At 38.3% G+C, this 27,904-nt stretch overlaps 1 protein-coding gene and 1 non-coding gene across 2 annotated transcripts in view; one reads left to right on the top strand and one right to left on the bottom strand.

Moving 5' to 3' along the window:
- The window catches only part of Mid1 (midline 1), a 363,047-nt gene that overhangs the window by 18,917 nt on the left and 316,226 nt on the right, over positions 1-27,904 (top strand). The gene's annotated exons all lie outside the window — the stretch shown is intronic.
- Positions 17,288-17,499, bottom strand: LOC130868762 (small nucleolar RNA U3). The gene has a single exon (XR_009056568.1). It is a non-coding gene; the product is annotated as a small nucleolar RNA U3 (small nucleolar RNA).

Here is a 27,904-nt window from a genome sequence, read left to right as displayed (position 1 = left end):
TGTCTACTCCCATGGATTTTCTGAGTACACAACTAACCTGTACATCAAGAACCTTGAATGTTGGAGTAGGCAAATTCCTACTTATGCTCCCTCCAAGCTGTTTCAAGACAGGAATCATTCCTCTGGTTTTGTGTCTTATTTTTCTGTGCTACCCATATCTCATTCTGACTTCGAAATCTGCAAGGAAGAGAGTTTGACCCCTTTTATAAACATCTACCTCCGTCTTTGCAGTTTCTCTGTAAGTATCTGTGGAGGGACAAAAAAAAAAAAAACTCACCAGCCCACCTCCCTGCTGCCAGGATTTCTCTTCAGATTTCTCTCTCAGGAGACCTAAGTGGAGGCTCTGATACAATGGAATATAATCAAATCTATTTTTCAGTTATAGGATGAAATGTGTCTGCAGTGCTGGTGGAACCTGCAGGTAGATGTGATCCCAGTAGTTTCAAATCTAGTCTCCAGTAACAGGTCAGTTGCTGTCTGAAAGCCCTTTAAGTTATAAAGAAAAACTTCTTATTAAAATCCTAAAGTCAGAGAGGAAACATGAGAAGAAACTTACTTGCCTATTGATCATTGCTGAACATTCAAAGTGCTCAGTTCATGATTATCTCTACACATTGATTCAGTGGGGACTTGGGTGTGATTGCCATGACATTTCTTTCAACGCATGCCAAACTGACAGCCACGAGGATTAAATTCAGTGTTGTACTATTCTAGGAAGGGACACAAAATCCAGACTTAGGAGTCATGGCCAATCTGGTCAGACAGAGCAAGACTGAAGTGGGCAGTGCATCCCTGAATGTGACTTAGATCCTTCTTAGTGATGCCCAGAAAGAAGGCTTAAGGAGTTGTTATTGAGCTAGTTCCCAATCTAGAAAGATTTTTAGCATTACTGAAAGAGAAAGGGAAACAGACAGAAAAAGAAAAAAACAAGTTGAATGATTTTTGTTGTTGTTGTTGTTGTTCATCAGGTCAAATTTTTTTTTAATTAATAAATTTGTTTGAGTAAGTTCTGTGATTTAAATCACTTAGTTTCCTTGTCAATCTTTTTCCAACTACATATAAAGTATAATACCATAACACTCAGTAGAATGTAAGCATATGCACGCAATGAGCCAATATGTACTTCCCCCTTTGTGTAATTCATACTTGTCTGAGGGAAAAGATGGTACACTTACATCACCCAACTCAAACTGCCCCCCAGTAATGTTTTAGTGATAGCTTCTTGCATGGTTGAATCCACTGTGGATGCCCTATTTTACACAACCCATCCTTTCTTCACTTAGGCAGATTAAACTGCCTTGCTCTTAGCAAAGCTTCCAGTACATTGAATTTTCTAGATGTCTCATGTAAGGATAATTTTGAAGCATAAAGTTTCTAGAACCATCTCTAAAGATGCCCCACATTAATGCTGAGATGATGGGTGATGGACCTGAGAATACTGAGATATCACTCTAATATTTGCATTAGTTTGTACAGCACACCTTATCTTAATAGACAAATCATCTAGGTAGGTGTGGCATTATCTTGTGAGCCTTAAAAGCAGAGAACATTCTTTGCCTGGGACAGAAGTCAGAGAAACTGGAAGTATAAAAAGTAATCTTGAGTATCACCGCATTTGGCTTTAAGTATGGACAGAGTCATACCAAAGATAGAAAAGCAGCATGTAATTGGTGAGCAATCATCCTATGACGGAAGCATGTAAATGGAGACCTCAGGCCAACAAACTCTAAGATCCAGGGTCAACCAATGACTAGAATCACCATGGGAGCAGACCCTTTTACAGGGACTGTAGATGAGATTTCAGGCTTACCAGTGTTTTCATCTCATCAATGTGAGTCTGTGAGCGTAGAGAAAGTTGACTAGTTGAATCTATCCCATCTTCAAGCCTGCATCCCCATGAACTAATAAAACATATCTTCATTTACTAACGTTTTACGATTTGTTATAAAGCAAGAGAAAACCAGTAAACTGTTCATTGCTATCTTTCCTTTGAAGTTCCTGGACTGATTTTTTTTTTTAAATGAGTGTTCTAAGTAAATGTCTCTTTCATTTCTAAGTAGAAAATAATTCCATCCTTCTTTCACCACTTAGACTTGAGGAAATGTTTCATTTCTTATTTCAGCTCACTGTCAGGCAACTTGATGGGAATATTTTTTAAATGAACTATGTTAACATTTGTAATTTCCTAAAGAAGCAGTTGATATGCTTCTTATTTGTTTCATGCAATAATATTTGATTGGTAATGTGAGGAACTTCAGTGTCGCTACAGCAATACTTTGGACAATTGGAGCTCTAGATCTTTAGATTCATATATTATTCCAGTTGAGAAGAATATAATGTATTCATAAATCTGAAATATAGTAACATTAGACACATCTGGTTACTATTCCAACATGTAAAGAATTTAGAAGTCATGATTTCTGTTATCTCAACAAGATAAAAGAAGACCAATAAGAAAACCAACATCTTGTCTTAAATCCATGAGAGAATTGGGGTCACAGGTCTAACGCTAACCTCTAAAACCTGAGAGGCAGGAATATCTAAAGAATATAGATTACTTTCCCAGAAGCAAAAGCTGTTCGACTCAGTCACTAGTGGGAACGTTTAAATGATATCTTCAATGAATTTCTGTTGGCTGGTTGTAAGATACCTTGAAAGATTCAAAACTGCAGGGTGTATAGTATAACTAGGTATAATCCTTTCCCAGGTTATCCCTTGAAATTTTCTACCAGTATTATGGTGAAGATCAGAAAAAATAAATAAACCTGGAACTTGGCTAGATCAAGGGGGAAAGTAACCATTGTGAAATACAAACTGGCTCTTACAAATAAGCCCAGAGCATCCATCAAAACAAGCCTCAGCAACAAGGGGGAATAAAAGAATGCCTTATCTGACTTAGTGAAAGGAATATCACCTATTTCTATCTGGCTTTTAAATTTTCTGTCTCACCTAGAAGTGACAATATAAACTGAGAAGCACTCACGGTAGTCCACACTTCAGGGTCACAGGCAAAATCGTAATCAGAGAATTACAGAACGCTTCCCCTTCACCTAACTGTATCCCCACATCATGAAGGTGGACTACAAAAAGTAAAGTAACTTCAATGTTCAAACCCTAAGAAAGAGTTTCTAGGGAAACATAGAGACCGTGGTAATGAACAGCAAGGATACTTCAAAAAATTGGAAGCTCTAACACTTCTACTTGTAGTAAACAATAAAGGTATCCCAACTCTTAGCCTGATCATCATATAGCCTCACAATAAAAGCCTATCTACTTAAGTTCCTAGAACACAACTCATAACGCCCAGCTTTTAGCAAGAAAATTCAAGGCATTCCAAAAGACAAGAGAAATCTCTCAACCTCAAAGACAAACAAGGCATTAGAAACAGACTCCAATATGATGAGGACATAAAACAAAGTAATTGGTACACAAAGGTTCTATTAAGGAAAGTGAACAAGAAATTGTCCCAGAATTTAGAGATGTAAAATACTTCACATTTATTATCTTACAGGTTTTATGAATCGTGAGTCATGGCACATCTTCACTGTGCCTACAGCTAAGGGTCTAGACATGTTCTGTGCAACCTGGGATCTCATCTGTGGGCCCAGCTGGTAAAGAATGTCTTCCTGAGCTGACTCATGGGGTGGTTGGATGGGGTCAGTCCATTAAGAGCTTTTGGGCAGAGAACTCTGTTTGGTCACTAGATGTTGGTGTGGGGACCACCCTCCACTCCTTGCTCTCCTTGCTGTATGGACCTAACATGCCGTTTTACTTCATCTAAGCCAGCTAGGCAGAGAGTCTGCTAAGCAACATAGTTGTCATAATTTCCTTTTGACAAAACATGGAAATGACTTCTCAGTGTAGCCATATTTTGCTAGCTAAAAAGCAGTTAAAGAAGGTGAATTATAATATTGTAAATAGCAGGGGGAAAAGGACCATTTAGGGTCAGCTTAAAGATGCTTAGTATTTTAATTATGGTCATTTAAAAGGCAATATAAACCATAGTGTCACACAGCTTTAATCCCAGAGGCAGAGGCATGCAGTTCTCTGGGAGTTTGAGGACAGCTTGGTCTACAAAGTGAGTTCCAGGACACCCAAAACTGTTACACAGAGAAACCCTGTCTCTGAAATAGGAAGAAATAGGAAGGAAGGAAGGAAGGAAGGAAGGAAGGAAGGAAGGAAGGAAGGAAGGAAGGAAGGAAGGAAGGAGAAGGGAAGGAAAATGAAAGAAAAGAAAGAGGGATGGAGGGAGGAGGGAAGGAGATAGGCAATATAATTAGCTAAGTGCTGTGCCCAGTTAATCAAATAGGCTGAGAAAGCAAAATTAATTCTCATCTCTTTCTTTCCTTTATCCATCACCTCATCTCGTTACAAATGAAAAAGAAGATCCTGATAAACTTGGAGACGTTAAAAATGCCCAACAGCCTATAACTTGCTAGAGACCCCAATACCAAAGTCTTTCTTCTTCATCTTTTTGAGTCTAATGCCAAAAGAAATTAAATTAACAGTAGAAACAAAGTTAAGTGAGAATAAGTCGTAAGTTGCTTTTGTTAAGTTGGATACTTAAGTCAATGACATTTCAAGAATTCAGATGAAAAATTTCAGGAGACATAAAGCAAAAGAGGAGAGGGGACAGCATGAAGCATGCCAGGAAAGGCTGCCAGACCCTGAGGCAATCCAAACTAATGAGTAGCATGCCTGCTCTTGAGTGGCTTGTTCTCTGGACAAAGGAGACTAGACTGGAGATGCTTGAATGCAAGAAGACAAGTATTATAGCAAAAAATATGAACCTGGTGAAAATCAAGCAAGAAAAAGGAATTATGCAGAGACATCATGGGGATAAAGAGCCTCAGAACAATTGCTCTCGAGGACTAACAAGAACTTCCCATGCCACAGCCACAGCCACAGTTCACAAGTCCTAATCAGGAAAGCCCAACTGCCAGTGCAACCTCCTGACTTGTCCACTCACTCTAAGCATTAGATAACAATACAGACTCCTGTTTGTGAATGGCAGTGAGAGGCTGCGGCTCACTACTGTACTTGAAGGCACTTTCAAAGCCTTGCCCACTATGTGATGCCTACTCTCTGCTTGTTTAAAGTGCGGATAGAATAAAGAACAGGTGATGAAAAGTCTACAGAGGAAATTAGGATTACCTAAACTGCACTGGGGAGATTTTAAAAGAGGGATATGGTATTTTGCATAAGTCCTTGACTTGTGAGGAACACATAGGGATGACAATCGCTAATAACTACTGCTGGTAACTCATGATTCTCTTACTGCCTTGGTTCCTATCAAACTGAAGTGTGATTTCAAATCAGGGCATAGAAAATCCTATCCAACTATTGCTGGATAGGATATTTATGATCCTAGTTCCTGTGTCATCTCAAATTAGTGGTTCTCAATCTGTGGGTCAAGACCCCTTTGGGCAAACCGCTACCTCCAAAAATATTTACATTATAATTCACAACAGTAGAAAAATTACAATTATGAAGCAGCAATGAAAACAATTTTATGGTTGGGGGTCAGCACAACATGAGGAACTGTATTAAAGGGTTGCAGTAATAGGATGGTTGAGAACCACTATCTCAAAATAATCCATCTAGCAACTCACAAGCTAAGGAATATGTCCCGCTCTTTCAGGTGCAAAGGAACATTACTTAGGTCATGTAGGTCATTTCAAGGCTGTATTGAATCAGATGGAGATATAGCTCACTGGTAGAGGGCTTGTCTAACATGCTCAAAGTCCAGAGTTCCATCCTAAGTATTGGAAACATAAAGAGGCGGGGAGAAGTTTCAAGGCTTGCTTAAATTCATTGCTGGCCACATAAATCCAGGAAATTATTTAAACTCTGAGTGAAATTGGAATTGTTTCACCTCTTCCCATGTTAAGATGAGTGGAGGGCTGAATGAAGTCATGTATACAGTAGTACTCCCTCGTCACGAAGCATCTGTTTAGTAGTGTTAGTCAATTGACATATTTCCCAGTGAGCACTGAAGTTGTGCTGGAGATCACAGGTGGACTGCAAAACGTTCTGCCAGCCATTTGCAATAGCACAACTAGGCAAGCCAAAGAGAAGTTCTCAACTGGACAGGCTTAATTCATTCAGCCCCACTCTGAATATAAATCTTACTGCCAGTCTTCACAGTTCTTAAACACACTTTTGAAGTTATTTTAATCTGACCACAGAAGATAAAACAGAGTCAATACCTGGCTCTCCATTACATTCATTATGTAGCAGTTCAGAATGATTAATTTATTTTAAATTGTCTTTAATTTAACAATAAAATTTTTGCAAAGAAGAAATACTGATAGGTTCATTTTTATCTAATAAGGAGAGAATGCAATAATACACCTTAGTCAAATGGATTTTAAGCCATTGGTTTTCCTGACTTAATAACTATAAGATGCTCGTCTATTGTCAAGAGTTATTTTAGAAATTCCAAGTTAATTTGGAAGCATTTAGTCACTATCTCCTGAACTGAATCTGTAATGTCAACATGCCTCTAAATACCTACTGAAGAACAGCTTCAAAGGCCCCTTCCGGCATTTGACTAAATTCTGGGACTTTCCACCTACCTCACCTTCATATTTGCGGTAAACGATGTCATTTTAAGAGAAGAATAATAAGCACACACCTACCATTGTGAATTAGCCACATTTTCACCAGCAAATCACCCTGAACATGGTCTCATTTGAGTGTTTTTATGGGAAAAGCAGTATTAAGTAGATATCAAAGGAAGTACTTGAGTAATAAAGTGAAACCACAGTTTGTACTAAGATAGACTATGTCAGTTTTTTCACTAAGGTCCCCAAACAATTTTTGTAGCTAGTTCCACACAGATAATTTAACAGGATAACAATCATCAAAAATAATACTAGTGGACTCTGTAAAAAAAACTTTAAAATTATATCATTTATGCCAAATAGTTATGTGGTATAAAATAATCGTAAACCTTTCAAATTGTGTTAGTTACTTTTCTCATTGTTGTGATAATATGCAAAAAAATGAATTTTTAACCTATACTTGAGAGGTTCGTGACTTAAGAGAGCATACTCCATCATGGCAAGAAAGGCATAGCAGGGTTCATGATGGCAGCAGCTTGCAGCAGCCAAACATGAAAACATGCAAAACATGAAACAGAAGAGGCAGAGAGCAAACAGGAAGCAAAGCAAAGCTTAAAAGCTCAAAACACAGCTATTGTAAACCACTTCCTCCATTGAGGCTTATCTTAGTCATGTCTCTGTGTTAGAGACAGTGAAGAAAAGCAGCTAGAGGAGGAAAGGATTTATTTGGCTTATATATTCCAAGTCACTGTCCATTGAGGGAGGGGGCAGGGCAGGAACCTGGAGACAAGAACTGAATCAAAAGTCTTGAAAGAGTGCTGCTTACTGGCTTGCTCTCCATGAATTTGACTTGCTTTCTTATGCAACATAGAGCTATCTACTTAGAGGCAGCACAGTCCCCAAGTAGGCTGGGTCCTCTCACATCAACCATTAAGAAACTACCCAACAGATTTGTGTGTCAGGCTTTCTCAGACCACCAGAAACCAAATCATGACATGGAGACTTACTATTATATATAAATTGTTGGCCTTAGCTTATGCCTATCCCACTAGTTCCTATAGTTTAACCCAACCTGGTTTTCTTCATTTATGTTTTGCCTCAGGGCTTTTTGCCTTTTTTTCATTCTGTATGTCCTCTGTAAATGGAAACTGCAGTTTTGTTTCCCAGACACCCAAACATGAATAATCAGACAGAAACTATATTAATTGCAACACTGTTTGGCCAATGGCTCAGGCATATTTCTAGCTATCTCTTACATATTAAAGTAACCCATTTCTATGAGTCTATGTATTGCCATGTAGCCCTGGAATTACCTCCTTTTCTACATGTCTATTTCCTCAGTGGCTGGCTGGCATCTGACCTGACTTCACCATCTTTTTCTCTGCATCTCATCTCTGCTCAGAGTTCACATCTGGCTTTACTCTACTAAGTCATTGTCCAAAACAGCTTTATTCATTAGCCAATAAAAGCAACACATATACAGAAGGACATGCTACATCATTTCCCCTTCTCTGTCTAAATGAAAAGGAGGGTTTAAACTTTAATGTAGTAAAATTATATATAACAAAAAAGTTACCAAGCAAAAATTACAGTTAAAATATTTTTAACTGTTTGTATTTGACAAAATTAAAGAAAATATTTCATCATCTATTTTACTTTGTGAGTCTAAAGTTTTATATTTAATATATGTTTTATCACAATTAAGGAAAACTATAACTGTCTTTAACTCCATCAAAGACCCTAGAAGGATATAGTTGTAACATGGAGGGTCCTGTTTGTTGTTGGGGTTTTTGTCCTGCCCGGTACCCCACATCTGTTTAGGCCCAAAGAAAATCACATGTAGGTCTCCATAAATTATAAGCTGATTGGTCCATTAGCTCTAGCCTCTCACTGGCTAACTCTCACATCTGGATTAACCCATTTTTCTGATCTATGTTAACCATGTGGCTCAGTACCTTTTTCAGTGGGGCAGATCACATCCTGCTGCTTTGGTGGTCTGGGCAGGAGTGGGAGGAATCAACATCCTCCTTCCCAGAATTCTCCTGTTTTCGCTGCATCATTTCTACTTCCTGTCTGGTTTTCCCACCTATACTTCCTGCCTGGCCAATCAGGGTTTATTTAAAACATGATTGACAGAATACAGACAATTTTCCCACACCACTTCCCCCTCTTTTTTAAAAAAAGAAAACAAAGGAAAATATTCATAGTCCATTTTTTGTGAATGTGGGCGTAGTATTCCAGGCTACTTCCAGCTGGTTGGGGGCGCTGATAATCTTATAGGGACTTAAGAAAATTTAGAGTTATGATCAAGTCCTGACTAAAGTATCCTGTGAGTCTTGATCATCTCAGGCAGCAATCTTGAACCTGTTCTGGATGAAGAACTCAGACATCTGGGCCATCTATTTCTGCCAGAGATTTTTCAGGTAGTCTTCCTTGATCAAAGTTGATTTTTCTAAACTCTAAATAAATCCATAGCCTCTCATTTTCTGTGGAAACAAAAGCAAAATCTCTTCTTCAAAGTAACGTACCTTTTGACTTCAATTTTGAAGCCAAGGTATTTTAAAAATACCTATCTTGAATTAATTCTGCAGCATTTATAAGCAAATATATTTTAGCAGCTGTTGCTCCTTCCTCAGCATTCAAACAATTCAAAGAGAGCATAATAACATACAGTATCAAGATTCTCTGTGTATTTTCCATCTTTACGTGGCTTTATTTTAACCTCTATTTCTTTTATTTTTACTTTTAACTTTTGGCTTTTTGAGACAGGTTCTCTGTGTATCTTTGTCCTGGAACTCCCTCTGTAAATCAGGCTATCCTTGAACTCAAAGAGATCTGCCTGTCTCTGCCTCCCAGGCTCCTCTTTTCTTTTCTTTTCTTTTTTTTTTTTTGAGAAATTTAATCTTTAGCCTGTATATATTTTTAACACACTGTAAACCATTTAGAGGTTTGCTTACTCTTCGAATTTCTCTTTACTGTATATCTCTCTTTTTCTGACCACATGGGTCTTTAATTTGCTGAGGAATATGGAGAAGCTTTTTGCCACAACTCTCTGTTTTTTTAAGGTCCTTGTCAGGAAGCAAGCTGCAACAGTGTGTCCATAAACAACAATTAAAAGCTCCTCTGGGGTTTCAAGGTCCTTGCCAGGAAGTAAGCTGCAACATTGTGTCCATAGTTCCATAGTCTGGACCGCCTGCTTGAAAGAGTCAGAGTTTTCCCTGGCAGGGTGACCCAGAAAGCCAGCATTTTAAAACAGCGCAGTTTTTTTAATGCTATGCCTGAAAACTGAAATGCTTTACTCTAGTCTTTCCCAAGCTTTCTTGGGCTTTCTGTGGATGTAGTTATCCACGTGGGTGCCATTCTGTAACATGAACGGGGCCTGCTTGTTGTTGGGGTTTTTGTCACGCCCGGTACCCCACAACTGTTTAGCCCCAAAGAAAATCACACATAGGTCTCTGTAAATTATAAGCTGATTGGCCCATTAGCTCTAGCCTCTCACTGGCTAACTCTCACATCTGGATTAACCCATTTTTCTGATCTTTGTTAGCCATGTGGCTCAGTACCTTTTTCAGTGGGGCAGATCACATCCTGCTGCTTTGGTGGTCTGGGCAGGAGTGGGAGGAATCAACATCCTCCTTTCCAGAATTCTCCTGTTTTCATTGCATCATTTCTACTTCCTTTCTGGTTTTCCTGCCTATACTTCCTGCCTGGCCAATCAGGGTTTATTTAAAACATGATTGACAGAATACAGACAATTCTCCCACACCATATAGTATTAACTAAGTCAACTGCAAGTCCATTATAAACACTTCTAGAATTGACAGAGACATCTTGCTGCCTGGACAGTTCTTCTTTTTTAAACTTTGGGGTATCCATCTTTAACCTACAAGTCCATAGTATTTGGAAGACTTTTACATGAGGCAGAAAATTTGAAAGACTCTTTTACCTTTATGGGCAGTTTGCCAGTCAATTTTTTGTGTGTCCTGTAGAATGTCTCAGACTCTTTTATGAAGCAGGGACCCTGAAGGACTGTCTCATCTCCCCCCCCCCTTTTTTTGGCAAGTTTAGCAGTCATTTTTGTGTAGATCCTGCATGTCCGGTTCATACAGCAAACCATCAAGCAGTCCAGGCAAGAGCAGTTTCTTGCCAAAATGACTAGCCTTTTTAGAACTCAAAGCAGTTCACTTCACAGCCCCAGCACGTGTAGAGCAGAAGCATGCAGTGGTTTTCTATTGTGAGTGATCTCCAATAAACATTTGTTATCTTTTATTACATGCTCTTGAGGACCTCAATTAATTATGCAACAGTCCTACTTTCACTGCTTCTTCTGTGCCTGGCTGGCTGGAGCCTGTCTGTTTGGCTGGTGACTGCCTGGCTAGCTGGCCCCAGGCATCACCCTCCTTCTTTTCCTCATTAGCTTCTTCCTCCAACCTAGATTCTTTCTCCTATTTATTCTCTCCACCCACCAACCCACCTAGCCTATTTCTCTACTGCCTAGGTATTGGCTGTTCCGCTTTTTATTAGACCAGTCATGTGCCTTATGCAAGCAAGGTAAAACAGCAACACATCATGACATCATTAAATAAGTTAAACATAACAAAATGTGGCATATCTTTGCCTAGTTAAAGTAATATTCCACAACATAAACAAAATGTAACACATTTTTACATAGTTAAAGTAATATCCACAATATTTGCCTACAGGCAATCTGATGGAGGCATTTTCTAAGACAAGGCTCCTCTTACCAAATAACTCTATATTTGTGTCCTCCTTCCACCCCTAAAACCCTAAGAAAACCAACGAGGAGGAGAATGCTCTATTTCCTGAAAGTTCTGCTATCTCCCCAAACAGCATTGCCAACACGGATCAAATATCCAAACTCAAGAGTCAATGGCAGACTTTTCATATACAAATCAAAACAAAGGATTTAGGTTGTAACTCAGTAGCAGAGTCCTTGCCTAACATACCTGAGGTTCTGGGTTCAATCTTCAAAAAAACTGCATTACTTTGACAGTCTTTGACTGTCTGCCTGTCTGTGTGTGTGTGATACAAGAAAAATAGTTAAAGCAAGCAAAAATCAAATGACCCTGTGATACTGTGACTATGTCATAGAAGTGTGTTACACTGACCAACATCCTATATGATGTCAAATATCCTCTATTATTATGGACAGCTTTTAAAATGTACTATTTCAGTTATAATAAATTATGCCTGGGCAAATAGTAAAGTTTATGAAACCACTGAAGAAAAGCTTTTTCTAAATCCATGTCAGATTTACAAGAGGAGGCCCAAGAAGATTTATGGTAGATTTCTTGTTCATTCTTTCTTCCCACCTAGTGCCTCTTGGTGAACAAACATTTAGCCTCATTCCTTTTTGGGAAAACAGTTTACGGAGATTTTGTTGATGGCCTTTCCTGAGGAGAAGCAGATAAGACATTTTATGGTAGTGAGATTTAGACTTGGAGGATTTGCTCTTGGATTGTAACCAAGGCAAGAAAATGAGGCAGTTCTCCAACAACATGTGTTCTTTAGGTTGGCTTTATAGGTTGCTTGCTGATTAATGGACTTTGTGGAGTTGTAAACTCTCATAAGGCTGATACCAAGGCTAGTTCTGCTTTTTCAGTACACTGTCATTAAGGTTGGTTGTTTTAGCAAAAGACAGAGACAAATGACTTGTTTTTTCATTGGTTTCAAACTAAAACCAGCCCTCCATTTTCTTTCCAGAAAAGAATTCTTCATACAAATATTATGATCTTCAAATGTCTAATTTGAAACTTGGTTTAAAGTTGTTCTGCCCAATCCAAAAAATGCTCAGACTCAGAAGAGATTACTTATGAACACTGGTTGTTTTTATTAAAGGGTGTAATCTTGGCATACAGTATTTAATGAGTGAATCAAATTGTGCAATGAATTTCAAGAACTCTTCCTATAAGAGCAATTCTAGCCACATGCGATTTCAGTACAATAAGGAACATTAAGCACAACTCACACACAATATGTTAGTTTTGATACTACCATGTCCTGAACAGTGGTTTTAACCGAGGGCGTTTTTGCCTTATGGTCATTTTGGATTATCTGTAAACAGTTTTAGTTGTTCAAGCCTTGAGTACTGTTGGAATCTTATAAATAGAGACCAGAGATACTGATGAATATCCTACTAGACACAAGTTAGCTTTCATAATAAAGATTTATCTGGTTCAAAATGTCAGTAGTTCTAAAGCGTAGAAATCCTGACCTAGAATCATGGCTGAGTCTGGAGAATGTACTCATGCTGAGGTGAGGAAGGAGGGAGGGGGTGTTCATTGCCTCAGCATGAGTGTGAATTGAGAAAAGGTCAAGGGCTTGACATTTTTCACTTTTGAGTGCCTTAATGGAGCAATTGTTATTTCAAAGATTAAAGGGGGAAAACTAAGTAAAGGCTGAATTTATAATGAGGTCATGTCTCTTCTTGTTTCTTGATCTGCTTCCAAAGAAAAAGAGAAAGGAAATCACCCACAGACTGAAGTTACCACTTTTTAGTGCCTGGGTTAATTAAACAAGAATGGGTATTACTATCCGGGGAGAGTGATGTCTATATCTTAATTACAGATTTACCGAAATGCACAGAGCTCTCTGGGCAGCAAGTTGGTTGCTCTGAGGTACTGGGACAAACTGTCATCTTAATCTATGATTTATAGGGTGTGTCACTTCAGTCACTCAGTGTTCCTTAGCTGTGTGCTTGCTGGCCCGTTTCTATGCGACGGTTGCTCTTGGGTTGGGAGCAGCTGCTTTCTCTTAAATGCCTATGCCTATGTTTTCAACATTTCTATGACAATGTGTTCACACCAATATAATTATGACTGCATTAACACTTGCCCTGTAAAGCATATGATTCAGGGGTTTATGAGAAGGTAATAAAAACTCACTTCAAGCTTAAACTTGTCTCTGGGTGGGGGTAGTTGTAAATGGTCATTGTTGGTTAGGGCCTTCTGAAGTTTATGGTCATTAGTCCTATTTATGGATTATTTTTCTGCAGAGCCAAAACTATGTGCTGTGGGATTTAGAGCTTTAATCATTTAGCAAAACACAGGACCCTTGCCAAGTTTCATTGGCATTCATTAATTCTTTCAACAAATATTTGAGTGCTTAAAATGGGCCAGGGGCAGGTAAACAATCCTGAGTTCATGTTCTCATAGAGTTTGTATTTTACACAGGGAAAAGAAACAAGAGGGTTAGGGAGAAAGAGGCCAAGGAGCAAGAAGAAATAGAAAGAAGAGTGAAGGGAAGGAGTAAAAGGAAGAGGAGGAAGAAGAGGGAAGAGAGAGAAAGAATGAACAAATGAAGAGAAGAGAGGTGAAAATGGAAATGACACATGCCAAGAGTTTGACAAAGCATTTAAATAGGGTGATTTGTGGCTAGAAAAGTAGACAAAGATGGTGTCTTTAGGAGGCTATGGGAAAGCAGTCTTTTCTGCCCAAGGCATTCCAGGCAGAAGCATCATTTGGCATAAACCGGCAAGGCTGTGTGGGTAGGCAGGGCCATGGGCTGGGGCAGGAAGGGCAAAGGCAGGATGTGGCAGATGTGATAGCGAGAGGAAGCAGGCCAACCAAGCTCTTCTAAACTAGGATTTGGGACTTGGCTTTTAAAACAGGGGAGGAACGTGGGCTGATCTGAGTTTGAAATAGATCCTTCTGATAGTTTTGGTTTGTAGAGGGAGCAGAGAGCCTAGTTGGAAAATCCAGATGATGACATTATGAACCTGTTTGCAGGGCTGCCTATGCAACCCCCTTCCAGGGGCGATCAAATGGCTGAGCAATGTCCAGAGAGTGAGATTCAGGCTAACACTATTCTCTTACTGGAGTAAACTCCTGCAGGAAATCTATTAAACTAGAAAGGATTGAGGGAAAAAATAAAGCCTTTGTCAATCAATTTGTTCACCTGTAAAATGGGCTTTATAATGCATGATTTTGCAGAATTGTCCTCAATTGATAACATATGAAAAGCTCTTAGTTCCAGGCATATCAGCTGTTAACTCATAAACACATCAACTACCACACAGACGTTGGAAGGCAAGGAATTTTCTTGTTAATCTTTTTATTTTACTTACCTATTCTTTGAGAATTTCCTACATCTCTTCAAAGCATGGTAATCATATCCAATTGCTCTCAAGACACAACTAAAATTCTTTTGTACTTTTCTTGAAAAACAGTGACCACCCCAGAAGCTGAAATATTTTTTCTCTATTCTTGAGTTTTGACATCTTCTTTTCCTACTCATTTCTGCTGTGTTTTCTTATTGCCTCCAATTGCTGTCCAGAAAGATGGCACCCATCTGGGCATGTGCACTGCAGTGGATTTCAGAGTGAAGAAAGGCTTCTGCACGCTTTACAGGCTAATAAAAATAATGAGACAACGAGGTGGAGGGAGGGAGGGAGGGAGGAGAGAGAGGGAGAGTTCTGCAGCCATCACCAATGCCTAATTAAAACATTTTCCACACTCGAAAGTGAAATCCTGTACGCATTAGCCCTTCCTCCCTACCCTCCCCTTCTCCACAGCCTGTGGCAACCACTAATATGCTTCCTGTCTCTCTGCATTGGCCTCTTCTGGATTTTTTCTATCTGTGAAATCATAAACTATTTATCATTTCCTGGCCTGCTTCCTTCACTAGGCCTAATGTTTTCAAGGCTCATCCCTACTATAATTAGCTTCCTATTGCTGAGATAGATATCTATATATTTTGATCAAAATGGAAATCTTTTTGCACAGTAGTTATAGCAGATAGCAAATTATTCAAGTACATTTTCATAATAAAGAATTTGATAAAGTGTAAGAAAAAATATGGCGTAAGCCGTAAGAAAAAAATGGATAATAAGAGTTCTGGAGTTTGTTGATGATTGCTCTTACCTTAGAATGGTTCATAAATAGAATATTCTCCTTTTGATACTATTATGGTGCTGCCACAATTGGTCTACTTCTACTCCCTCTTATCAAGCTGTCTTTCTGGTTTGTAGTTCACTCCCTACCCCCCACTTTTTCCTTTTCTGTAGTCTGTAACAAGCCTGGCAAACTACAGCCCATAGGCCAAATCTGGCTTGAAGCATACTTTTGTAATCAAATTTTTATTGGGTGGTGGCCACACCCATTCATTTACATATTATCTGTGACTGTTTTCACTTACCATAATAATGTTGAATTGTGGCAAGGGAAATCATATGGTTCACAAAATCTAAGTTATTAATTATCTGGCCCCATATGTCCCAAAAGATTACTGACCCCTAGTCTAATGAGTGAGCAAGGACAGGACCTCAGAATTTATTTGTATCTAATCAGAATAATTTGTGGTTTACTGTGAGTTCTCTGAGCTAAAGCAACTCATTCCCAAAACCATGAAAATGATATAATTATTTGTAGAAATAATTTTACCTTTATATGAGGTTTAAAATATTTCAATGAAAAGTGGTGTTGGATTATTTCTAAATATTCCAGGCCTGTGAGTAAATGTGACTGCTACTTTGTGGATTACAAATGTCACATTATAATCACATATATTCAACCCAGGGCTGCACACAAGCGTATCACACTTGACAATATGCATACTATGTGTGCCTTTCTGAACACAGGAATTTTTAAGTTCCCAGAAACTCCAGCCAAAAGCTTTGGAAACTGTCCTCTTTGATCGGCTTTTATCTAAATCTGGACTCACAGATTTAGAGTCTTGTAATAAAAGCCAGGCAATTTTCATGTCCTTGCCTCTTTACCTGCCAGTACCAACTGTACCATTTTATCTGAGCAGAGGCATTACCTCGAGGCAACCTATTTGCCTTACATGTGTCTTCCTTCCTGTCATACTTAGAGAGTTAATGGGGGGAAACAGAAAAGATTATCGTTAGAGCATCTTGTTTTCTGAACAAAATCGAAATATAATCCTACTTCCAAATGTGTTCCTGATAAAGCTCATCCCTTAATAGCACTTGTCTTCTTGACCCGGTTGTACCAATGGCTCATGTTTCTCATGTGCTCCATTCTCGCTATGCTTCCTTCTATCTTATCCACTAGTCTATGAGCTTTCAAATGAGAACAACTCTTGTTTCTGTGCTCAGCAGAGTATGGTACAAATGAGGCAGTGAACAAAAGGCAATTGAATCACACATCCACAACCTCTTTTCACTCCAGTATACTCAACTTTAATGGCATACCTGTGTTTGCTAGTTCTCTACTGAGCATGACTATGATATAAGCTGAACCAAATTCTTTTCTTGGAAATGTCAAGTATATATTTTTACAGTAGAGGAACAGAAGGAGCACTTTTTGGTGACCCTGGCATACACAAGCCCCACAAGTTCATGGTCTGGAACTTCTGTTGCTCTCTTGGTTCTGACCAGACCTTCAGTTGCTTAACAATTTTTATTTTTATTTCATACACATATCTTTTAAACCTTCAAGCATTCTCCTTCATGTGTGTTGTATTTTTTCATCCATAAATTCCCCACATTAGCACTGTTTATTTGTTTGCTTGTTTTTAATATTGAGTCTTTCTATGTTATCCAGGCTGATGTGGAACTGACTTTGTAACCCAATCTGACCGCAAACGTTTTGCATCCCTGCCTCAGCCACCAGAGTGCTGGGACTCCAGGTGTGCACCACTGTGCCTGGTTAACACTGTTTTTTGTTTTGTTTGTTTGTTTGTTTGTTTGTTTTATTTGGGGTTTGTTTTGTTTGCTTTTGTTTTTGGCTTTTCTTTTTTCTTTCTTCCCTCCCTCTCCGTCTCCCAAAGGGAGAGAAGAGAAGAACGATCCTTAGTTGAAAGAGGCAGCTCCATGAAAGTGGCCTAGAGCCGTCTTCACACTCAGGAGGGAATGCTATGTCTCCTCCTCCTCGTGGTCTTGGGGGCTCTGCAAGTCAAGGAAACTTCGCCAGTAATGAATTATAGAAATGATCCCTGAAAGGATAGTTAGTGTTAACATTGGTGTTTTAAATTATGATTTCTTTCATGAAGTGCTCTGTTTTTTTCTACAGTGGTGATTATTTCCTACCTTTTAATCCATGAATTTAATTGTTATTAACAAATCAACTCTAGGTCCTGTGGGAGATATAAGATACTTTCAGATCAGGTGCCAGGTATTAAAGTATCAAAATATGGATATTCATACATACATTTATTAAACACGATAAGATTTCAAAGAAAAAATGATTGGGTGTTGTGGAGGAAATATCAGGAAGGGCAGGTGCTGCAGACTGAGGAGTACGAATGCCCGAATGCTGACTGGACAGAGAACTCATTTCACAAGGTAAAACGAAACAAAACAAAACAAAAACTGTGTTGGTAAAGGAGCTGTTTCTAGAGATGAGGCAGAATCAAGGGAACACAGGAAACATGCTCATTTGCTTGTGTGGTGGAGGGGAAGGGGAAGAGAATGTGCCAGTGAAAACTGGTGTGCTGTGCTACTGGCAAGAGGCTGGACCCGGAGTGGCACCCAAGAGAGGGAGTGAAAACACGTGGATGCTTGAAACCCTTGCAGCTCTTCTTGGGGCTTTCCAGTGCCTGAGCCCAACACAAGCCAGACAGATGGAGGGATAGAGTCACATAGAGAGGTGCATGGGGTTCGGGATACAGAGCAAGATGTAGGGCTAGACAATGGATAATGGAAGCAGATTGTGAAAAGAAGTGAGAGAAGACGAGGGCAGCCTTTCCTGGGTGTGGTACTGAAGTGATGAGATTAACCCATAAAGGTTCACTGGTCACGAGAGGAACTTTCCAGTTAGATGGAGCAAACTATGTAAAGTCTTTGAGCTAAGAAAACTCTTAGGGAACATAGTAGCTAAAGAAGAGGGAATAAGGTTGGGGGGGAGGGGCAGGCTTCAGGTCATGGATGCCTTGACCTTCTGAAGTTTGAATGTTAGTTTGAATGTTACTCCTAGTGCTGTGGCTGTCTGTTGAAAAGAATGAAGCATTCTCATTGAGGACTGCGGCAGTTGGGGGTGGGGGAGAAAATGAGAGGTTACAGTCAGGCATGGGGCAGAATAATGGGCAGATATTTCACTATAAAAGATAATCTCTTTTTTCGCTCCATTCTTGACTGTGATGCGGTGTGACTAGCTGTCTCAAGCTCTGACATTTGTGACTTTCTTGAAATGGTGGGCTGTAGCTTGAAACTCTAAGTTGAAATAAAGCCTTCCTGCCTTGTGTTTCTTTAGGTCAGAGGGTTTGATCACAGCACCAGAAAAGAAACTAAGACAAAATGCAACTGGAAGGTCATGATAGTAGTGCTGATATCAGTTGAGAGCAGAGCTGCATTGCTTTGCCTTCTGTCACATAGTACTAGTACCTTTGACTCTTTTCTCCAAGACCTTTCTGTTCACTGAAGCCAGGAATGATATGCCCTTCCCTTTAACCCTGTGTTCTACACACACAATAAACAAAATAGCAGTGAATCAGTACATATATGAAGAGCAAGTGAATAAACAAAGAATAGGCCTTAAATGTGATAGAATGTAAAGATGTGATTGGGAGGCAAAGATATTTAAGTCTTCACTCCCTCTGATGCTTTCTCCATCTCAAGAAGAAATCACTAGAAAGAGTGTTGAGAGAAGTTAATTTGGGACCCCTCAGACTACAAGAATATTGCTTACATATGGTTAATGTTGCCTGTCAACTTGAAAGGGCCTAGACTCACTTAGGAAACAAGCCTCTGGGAATACCTGTGAGGAATTTTCTAGACTTAGTTAATTGAAGTAGGAAGACCCACCCTGAATATGGGTGGTATTACTTCTAAGGCTTTGGTGCTGGACTGCATTAAGTGAGCTGAACACCAGCATTCAACGTTCTCTGCTTCTTAACTCTGGATGTAATGCGACCAGCTATGCCATATCTTTCGGCCAGGACTTTCCCATGCTCAAACTGTCAGTCAAAGTAGACAACTCCTTTCTTAGATTGCTCTTGTAATGTGTTCTGCAGCAATGAGAAAAGTCACTAAAACATATATAAAATTCAAGTATGAACACTAGATTTTACAAAGCCATTAACTATGTAGATTCTCTATCCAAATTCAGCTAGTTTGTTTATGTCATCTGGATCTCCTTTAGATGAAAGAACATTGCATCTAGTCCTCAGCTTTGGAACCAAGAGTTTTAGTCTAGTTGTAGCTTTGCTATAAACAGTCAGGGTGATACTAGCCAAGTGGCTTTAACATGCTTGAATTTTGTTTTGTTCATCTGTGAAATGACAATGGTGATACCCATCTCACCACCAAATTGAAAACTGGGAAAATGTATGTAAAAGTGCAACTTTGAAGCTACAAATTATTATATGTCTTCATCATCATTTATTCATATTAATCAGATAGTATAAATAAATCCTGATTGATTTTTATTTCATGTTTCTTTAGAATATTTTTGATACATTTTATTTTTGAAATTGAAATGTAATTACATCGTATCCCTCTTCCCTTTCCTCCTCCTAACCATTTTCATTTAACCCCCTTGCTTGCTCTTAAATTCATGGCCTCTGTTTCTTTAATTGTTGTTACACATGTGTGTGTTTGTGTGTGCGTTTCTAAATATATAAGTGCCACTTGCTCAGTTGTTTAGTTTTACTTCTATGTATATATTATCAGAGGCGACCACTTGGTATTAGATAACCAATTAGTATGTTTTTCCCTGGGCAAAACTATTTCTTCCTCTCTTCTTCTTGCCTATGGTTCTTTGTCTAGGGGTGAGGTCTGTGAGATTTTCCAGTTTCATGTTAGCATGGAATGTTGTCCTCATTCAGGTCATATAGTTATATATATTTGTTTTTTGGTTTTGGGTTTTTTTGAGACAGGGTTTCTCTGTAGCTTTGGAGACTGTTCTGGAACTCTCTCTGTAGAACAGGCTGGCTCAAACTCATAGAAATTTGCTTGCCTCTGCCTCCTGAGTCCTGAGATTAAAGGCGTGTGTTACCACTGCCCAGCCAGGTCTCGTGTATTTTAAAAAATTACTTTTATATATGTTATAAAAGAAATGCCTTTCCTTCTTCCTTTTTGTTTTTATTATTTTATTTCTTCTTGTTTTGGTTGGTTGGTTGGTTGGTTGAAGACCCTGAAGCCCAGACTGGCCTAGAATTCTTCAGTTTATGGCAATTCTCCCGCTGCAGTCTTCTATAATGCTAAGATTATGGACATGAGCCACCACCTCTGATGCCTTTTCTTCAATAGGATGTTATTTTTCTTTCTTAAAATAATTCTAACTTTGAGATCAGAGATATAAGTCATTCAGTTATGAGAAGTTGGCTAACCATATTTGAGGCTCAAGTTCCATCTCCAGCACTGCAAGCAATTATAACTTTACATTTGATTTTAAGTAGTGCATTGAAAACATTGTTGCCAGAAATTATTGGCACTAACAAAAGTATTTAAAGCTGCTGTATAAAAATAATCTCCACATCGCCCTCTCTACCTTTGTCCTTGTTCAAGCGAAACATGTTGTGACAGTTTGGTGTTTAAGTTCTTTTTATATGATTTCACATATATTTGCTTTATCTTATATAGCTATGATCATATATTTTGTGTTATGGAATCTTTTTTCTATCTTAATATTTTATTTTACCATTTGCTCTAGTAAATTATAGATTATTAAGATTAATAGATTTTTTTCTTAGACACACCAGCATATTAGTTGTTATTTGCCCGCAATACGCCTTTGCTTTTCCCAAACATTTTAGAACAGATTAAGAAAAACATCAACTGTGTCATACGTGAATCTTCAGCACTTCTGGAATCATGATCCTCTTTCATCACTGCCCTGTCAGTCAACCTAAAATTTTTGAAAATACAAATCCTCAGAGGAATTGGTACTGGGGTTAGTTGCTGAGTTCTCATAATGAAAGGCACACAACAAATTGTCAATGGGGTTTAACGTTCAGTTTTTCAAATCTAATGTGAATACTGCCATTTCCCATTGTTGAAAAATAACCCATTTCCCATTGACTTTTGTGTGGCGGTGTTGTCAAATATGAGTTTGGGAACCTGTATTTGTGAGTCAGTGTGGGTATGTAATCCCTATAAAAGTCTAATGAGGTTGCTACATTAATGGTTGAATATACTTATTAACCACCTTAGTGTTTGGTTTGGTGTGGTTAATTTCCTGTATTTTAATTTTATAGCTGTGTAAAAATCAGGATCAAATCTAGAACTCAGAAATAAAGCAGAGTATATTGCAGTTTTCTTCTCACTTTTTCTGTAAACGCAAGCAAGTTTTTTTCACAAAATATTGATTCATTCAGAATTCTAAAATCTTGCATGAAATTAATGTAAATCTCTGTTACACAAAGCAAAAATATGCTTCTGCCAGTAGGAGTGCCATCCGTAAAAGGCTACAAGTCTGTTTTTAATCTCACATTTAGTTAAGGAACCTTTGTGATGGAGGTAAAGAATTGCCAAAGGAAAATGCTTTCCTGCTGCTGAAGAAATGATGAAGCAGGCAGTGGGTTTATTTTTATAACAACGTGTTTTGATCCTGTGACAAATGTTTCACTATAGCCTTAACATTTTTCCTATTCTAAACTAAACTGTGTATGTTAGCATTCTGATCTGTCTCAACTTCTAAGAATACTAAGATGGATTGTTGGTGTTGAGGACTTTTCTATCTGCTTTCCTGTAAATTTAATTCAATTACATGGCTGTTGAGTGTTTCCCATTTGCAAAGTACCAGCTAGCGTACTGCATAGTCAAAGAAAGTTGGCTAAACCAACAGCTCTCTCTCAAGAGAAAGTGAAACTACCCCAGAATTATTGAGGTATAAAGAAGAGGGCAATGTAATATGTATATTGCTAAAAAGGAAACCAAGGAGAGAAATAAATTTAAATAAGAAAGATACTGGAGGTCTTGGAAAACAAAGACTTACATTTAAAGATGGGTAACTTTTGATATGTTTCTGTGAGGGTTCTGGGGCAAGAAACCATGTCTAGAGGAACTGAACAGGAGGTTGAAATACAGCACAAATATTACATTGTGACTGTCTACTGAAGGATTTAGTACTGAGACCAGACCTGTGCTGTCCAATATGGCAATCACTAGCAACATACAACTGTTTATATTTATATTTAAAAATAAAATTAAGTATTCAATTCTTCAGCCACACTAGACACTTATTAAGTGTTTTTAAAGCACACCGATTGGGGGATACTGTAGGAGAGGGAATGGTAGAAAGATTGCTGTACATACTACATGTCACATTTTTGCATCTTCTTGGAGGGATGTTAAAACACCAGTTGCTAGCACCCGTCCCTAGAAATTCTTCATTAGTAAGTCTGGTGTCCAACTTGATTTTCTGCTTTTCTAGTAAGTTTGCAAATGATGCTTATGCTGTCAGACAAGGGACCTTGTTGAGAGTAACTCCACAGGCGATTACTACTCTAAAGTTTCAATTTTATTACAGACCAATATACAAACTTTTCAGCAGTAAAAAGATTAGGACAGAAATGTCTGAAAATCATTTAAACAGTACAAAATTAAAAGCTAGTAAATCCTGTATGTGTATATTTAGAGTTCAATAACTGCAATTAGAAACAAAATAGTTTAGGGGAAAAAAGGAAGGAATGTTTAGGGGTTTTCTAAATGTTCAATCTCTATGTGTACATATGTAATGTGTGTGTGTGAAAAAGAAAGAGAGAGAGAGGTGCATATGATTAGAGGTTCCCACTTGTTACAGTGAAGATGTGGTAATCAGATAGCAAACATAGGTATTTGTCCTTGAGTTCCACCTTATTTAAGACAGACTTTCCTGTTTTCCTTGGTGTATACCATTTCAGGGACTTTCCTGCCACCATCTCTAATCTCTTTGGAGTGCCACTTTCTATATGTTCTGGGGATTCGAATTCAAATCTTAGCACTGTGTAGCAAGTGCTTTACCCACTGAGATCTCTTACCAAGCATGCTATTTTTATTTCTTCACATCTCTCCATTATAAATCTTACTAAGAGATTCACAGGTAGCCTTGGTCTATACGCCACACTGTAGTTTGAAAATCAACTTAAAAAGTTGGCATTTCAGGCTGCTTATAATGGCAATTTCTCATGGTGTTTGAGACATATTTAAAAAGCAATGATAAAGTCCATATTATGAAAAAAGAAATGAAGTGGCAATGGAGATGGCTCTCTTCCCAACTAAGGAAATCAATTCCAAGGCCATGACAAAACCACGCAGAAAGAAGTAACTGTGGCAGACAGGAATGGTCAGATGCCAAGTGTGTTGAGATCATAGAGTCAACATGATCGGCAGCTAATTGGATGTGGGGTATGAGGAAAAGGCAGATTTAATGATGTTGTAAAGTTTTAGTCCTGAGTAACTGGAATGGTGGCAATGGGTGTCACCAAAATAGGAAATACACAAGCACCTAAGTTACTTTACAATGAAACACACATACTAACCATTTTAGCTTCCCTAATAAGCACTCCACTCACCTGTGTGGTTTTTCCTGTAGGTTCTTAATAGATCTTTGTTTGAGAGATATACATAATTATTGTACGTATCAGAAAGGCATCCTGTTGGATGAGTGACTCGTACACAGATTATTTGTGTGTGAGGTGGGCATTCAAAATGGAACAAACAAGTAATATTCTACCCACTCAAAGAAGTGGGAAAGGCATGATATGAGTTGCCAATTTAGAAGTAATCAAGACTTCTTGAAACACTTTGAGAGCTTTTTAAAGCAACTTAATCTCTGTGTGTTCGGGAAATGTGTTTTTGTTTTATATATGCAAAATCACATCTACAAGAACAACTTATCATCCTGATAAATCTTACTGGCATTTCTTGTCTCACATCATCATTTACCCCAAAGAATACTATCCTCATTTAAATATTGGAAGTCATTATGTGGGAACAATTTTAAATCTACCAAAACGTCTGGAGAAATTACCTTTAGACTAGCAGATGTTACAGAAAATTGGAGAACTTTAGTAACATGAATAAATCAGTGTTATGGTACACTGAAGAGGTTGTGGGAAATAGTCTTAGATTACTAAGCAGAAGTTGATATTTTCCTTTCTTGTTCAATATTCTCACACCTCTAACATATTTAAACCCACAAACAGAATCATGAAACGGTCATCTTAAGACTAGAATTTCAGAGTCCTACACATCACAAGATATATAATATACACTACAAATGTCATTTTTCTAGGAGTTTGAGGCCAGTTCCCTTAATGTCAAAGAAGCAGGGTTTTTTTTATTTATGTCTTACTCCTCATGCCTTTTTAAAGGTTGAAAATAAATTATTTAATTCTTATATTCTTCTAAATTCATATGTTCAGAAACTAATACTTTGTTGGGGTTTCTTGAGAGCTGATATTATACCCAACATGACTGACAAAATATGAGCTGAACAAAGACAATGCTATTAGACATGCCAAAATGGACAGGAAAAATCCAAGAGGCCTCAACCCTATCTAAAGAACTATAGGCAACTAAAGAATGTTGAGAAATAGTTCTCCTCAGGGCACAGCACATCCAGTACTATATATTCAGCTCTAAAAACATACGTTCAAGTAACATTGTACAGACTAATAAGGCTATATTTATGAATATATGTATAAATATATGCATGTAATAAAATTTGTGAAAAAAAGAGGTCATGAATTTGAAGGAGAGCTAGATGGGGCTTATGGGAGGGCTTGGAGAGAGGAAAGTAAAGGGAGAAATGTAATGATTGGTGACGTCTTCATTAATATATACCTTGTGAATTAGCAAATATCTCTTCCCTAATAGGAAGGAAGTCATTCTTACAAATAGTAATTTCCTGTTGTCTAGAGGTTTTCTGTCCTGCCTGGTTTCTGTCCTCCTACCATTTGTAACACGAGGGCCTGCTTGTTGTAGTTTCTGTCCTGCCCAGTTCCCACAGCTGGTAAGCCCCAAAGAAAATCACACAGAGGTCTACATAAGTTATAAACTGATTGGCCCATTAGCTCAGGCTTCTTATTAACTCTTGTAACTTATATTAACCCATTATTGTTATCTATGTTAGCCACATGGCTCAGTACCTTTTTCAGCAGGGTAGGTCATATCTTGCTTCTTCGGTGTCTGTACAGGACTGCAGAGCTATAGGCTTCCTCCTTCCCAGAATTCTCCTGTTCTCATTGACCTGCCTCTACTTCCTGTCTGGTTGTCATGCCTATACTTCCTGCCTGACTACTGACCAATCAGCGTTTATTTAAAACATAATTAACAGAATACAGAATTGTCCTGCACCAATTTCCCTTACAAAACAGAAGTTTTTCTTACAAAAAAAAAAATGGTAACATATCTTCTTTCCAAAGTTTCCCCTATATCTGATGCTTCTCAAAGTAGTCGTTCAAAGAAATTTTGAAGGCATTTGGCATGGCATAGTCTGATCTCCTATGGTCAGTTTTTGAGTTGGTATATTTTGATATCTTAAAATAAGATGGTCACAATTTTCAGAAATTAGAACATGAACATCATGCCAGACAGTGGTGGCATACATCTTCAATCCCAGCACTCTGTAGGCAGAGACAAGCAGATCTCTGTGAATTCAAGGCCAGTCTAATCTACAGAGTGAGTTCCAGGACAGCCAGAGCTACATAGTAAGACCCCGTATAAAAATGAAAAAAAAAAAAAGAAAAGAAATGGACATCATTGAGGGGCACTGCTCTGCCTATTACACCTTGGACCATTCCTCCCTATATGTCTTATCTCAGCAGTGCTTCATCATCCATCCAGCCAATAAAAATGGAAGTTTCAAGCTACCTTCCCTGTCTCTTTTTCTTTCCTACTCTACACAGATAATTTTCTAGGTCCTATAGCTTCAATGCTGTAAGCTTTTCATCAGATTACAGTCTCTTCACTTTCGTTATCATGGCCTTAATTTGGACCCTTTATTTTTCTTACCCTGATTCCCCAAGATATGATTTTGCCTTCCTAAATCCCCTCTTCGTCACCTAGTTGGCCACTTTTCTGATTGAATTTCCAAACTCTGTGCCTTCCTGCTTCACAATCCCAGTGTTCACTCATGTTCATGTTATGATGCCTTTGATTCTATGTTCCTGTATGCCAGAAAAATCTTTCCCCTTTCTTTGTCTAGTAGATTCCAACTGATGTTCAGAATCCGACAGCTACCTCAGTTCTTAACGCTATACATTTCCTTGCATAATGACTCCTGTGGTATCACTAGAAGATGCAACTTTCCTCTCTGCTAGTGTGATCTCATTGCTACATTTATTTGCCCTACAAGTAGTATGACTACATGATATAAATAATTGGAAATAAAGACATTATCTGGTAAAGCAATTGCAACATTCTACACCTTGGGAAAAAACAGCTATTTAACTGTATGTTTTCTTATTTGTAAGACCCACAAGAACCTTAAAATTCGAGTTTCTGTCTCGTTCACTGTGACCTCAACCATTAGAATAGAATCTAGAGCACAAGAGGTGTGTAATAATTGTGTGTAGTGGAGTTAGGTAGGTTGTTTGACCACTGTTGCAATAATTTTATTCAGTGAACAAATACAGGAAACTTAATTTTCATGGAAATTCTGGAATTGAGTAATCTGACATCACGTCTGCTAGAATAGACATCAAAACTTCTAAACTCTGTCTGGATTCTGTAACTAATTTGTTCTCCATGCCATGAGGCTGATCAGCTGACCATTAAGAACATTTGTGATTTCATTTTTAGAAATTACTTTACAGAAGTGCATGAAGAAATGCACAAACCACTCTGCAAGTACAGTTTGTCACTGTGATTCAGCATTGCACAAAATGGCATTTTGCTAGATTTTGTGAATTAAGACTCTTAAAAAGTCTTCTTCTTTCTGATGGAGATGGAGTGAAAGCAGGCCCTCAGGTCTTTCAGTAATTTGGACAGCTACTACAGGGAGGTACCTCTTCTCTCCCACCAGTTCTCCTACTGCATAATTAAGCTCTAAAGCAGAACAGAATTCCTCCGCTATTACTTGACATGAGTTGTTCCTTTAGGAACCTGAGGTTTAAGAATCCTTGAAGCTGTCACCGATTAAGTGAATGAAAGAACTGTCATTTTTCTAGAAGCCACCTGGTTTTCAATGAACCTTATTATACTTGTTGACATCCTTTAGTCTTATTTCTCACAACATAAAACCCATGGGATTGTCAGTTTTAAATAAGGCAAAACTAGCTTATAGAGTAGTACCTATTACAATCCCTTGACAAGTAGAAACAAATATGTAACATGTCTGCCAGACACAAGGGTTTTCCTAATGCCTGCATAATTCTATAGTGTTTGATGCTATGCTACCATCATGAAAGTTCTCAGTGTAACATATGGAAATAATTCAACCATAGCAATTAATGAATGTTACACTTGACCAGAATATAAAAAAATCCTTCTA

Source organism: Chionomys nivalis, chromosome X, assembly GCF_950005125.1.
Source record: "Chionomys nivalis chromosome X, mChiNiv1.1, whole genome shotgun sequence".
Taxonomy (NCBI): Eukaryota; Metazoa; Chordata; class Mammalia; order Rodentia; family Cricetidae; genus Chionomys; species Chionomys nivalis.
This window is presented reverse-complemented; position numbering and strand designations above follow the sequence as displayed.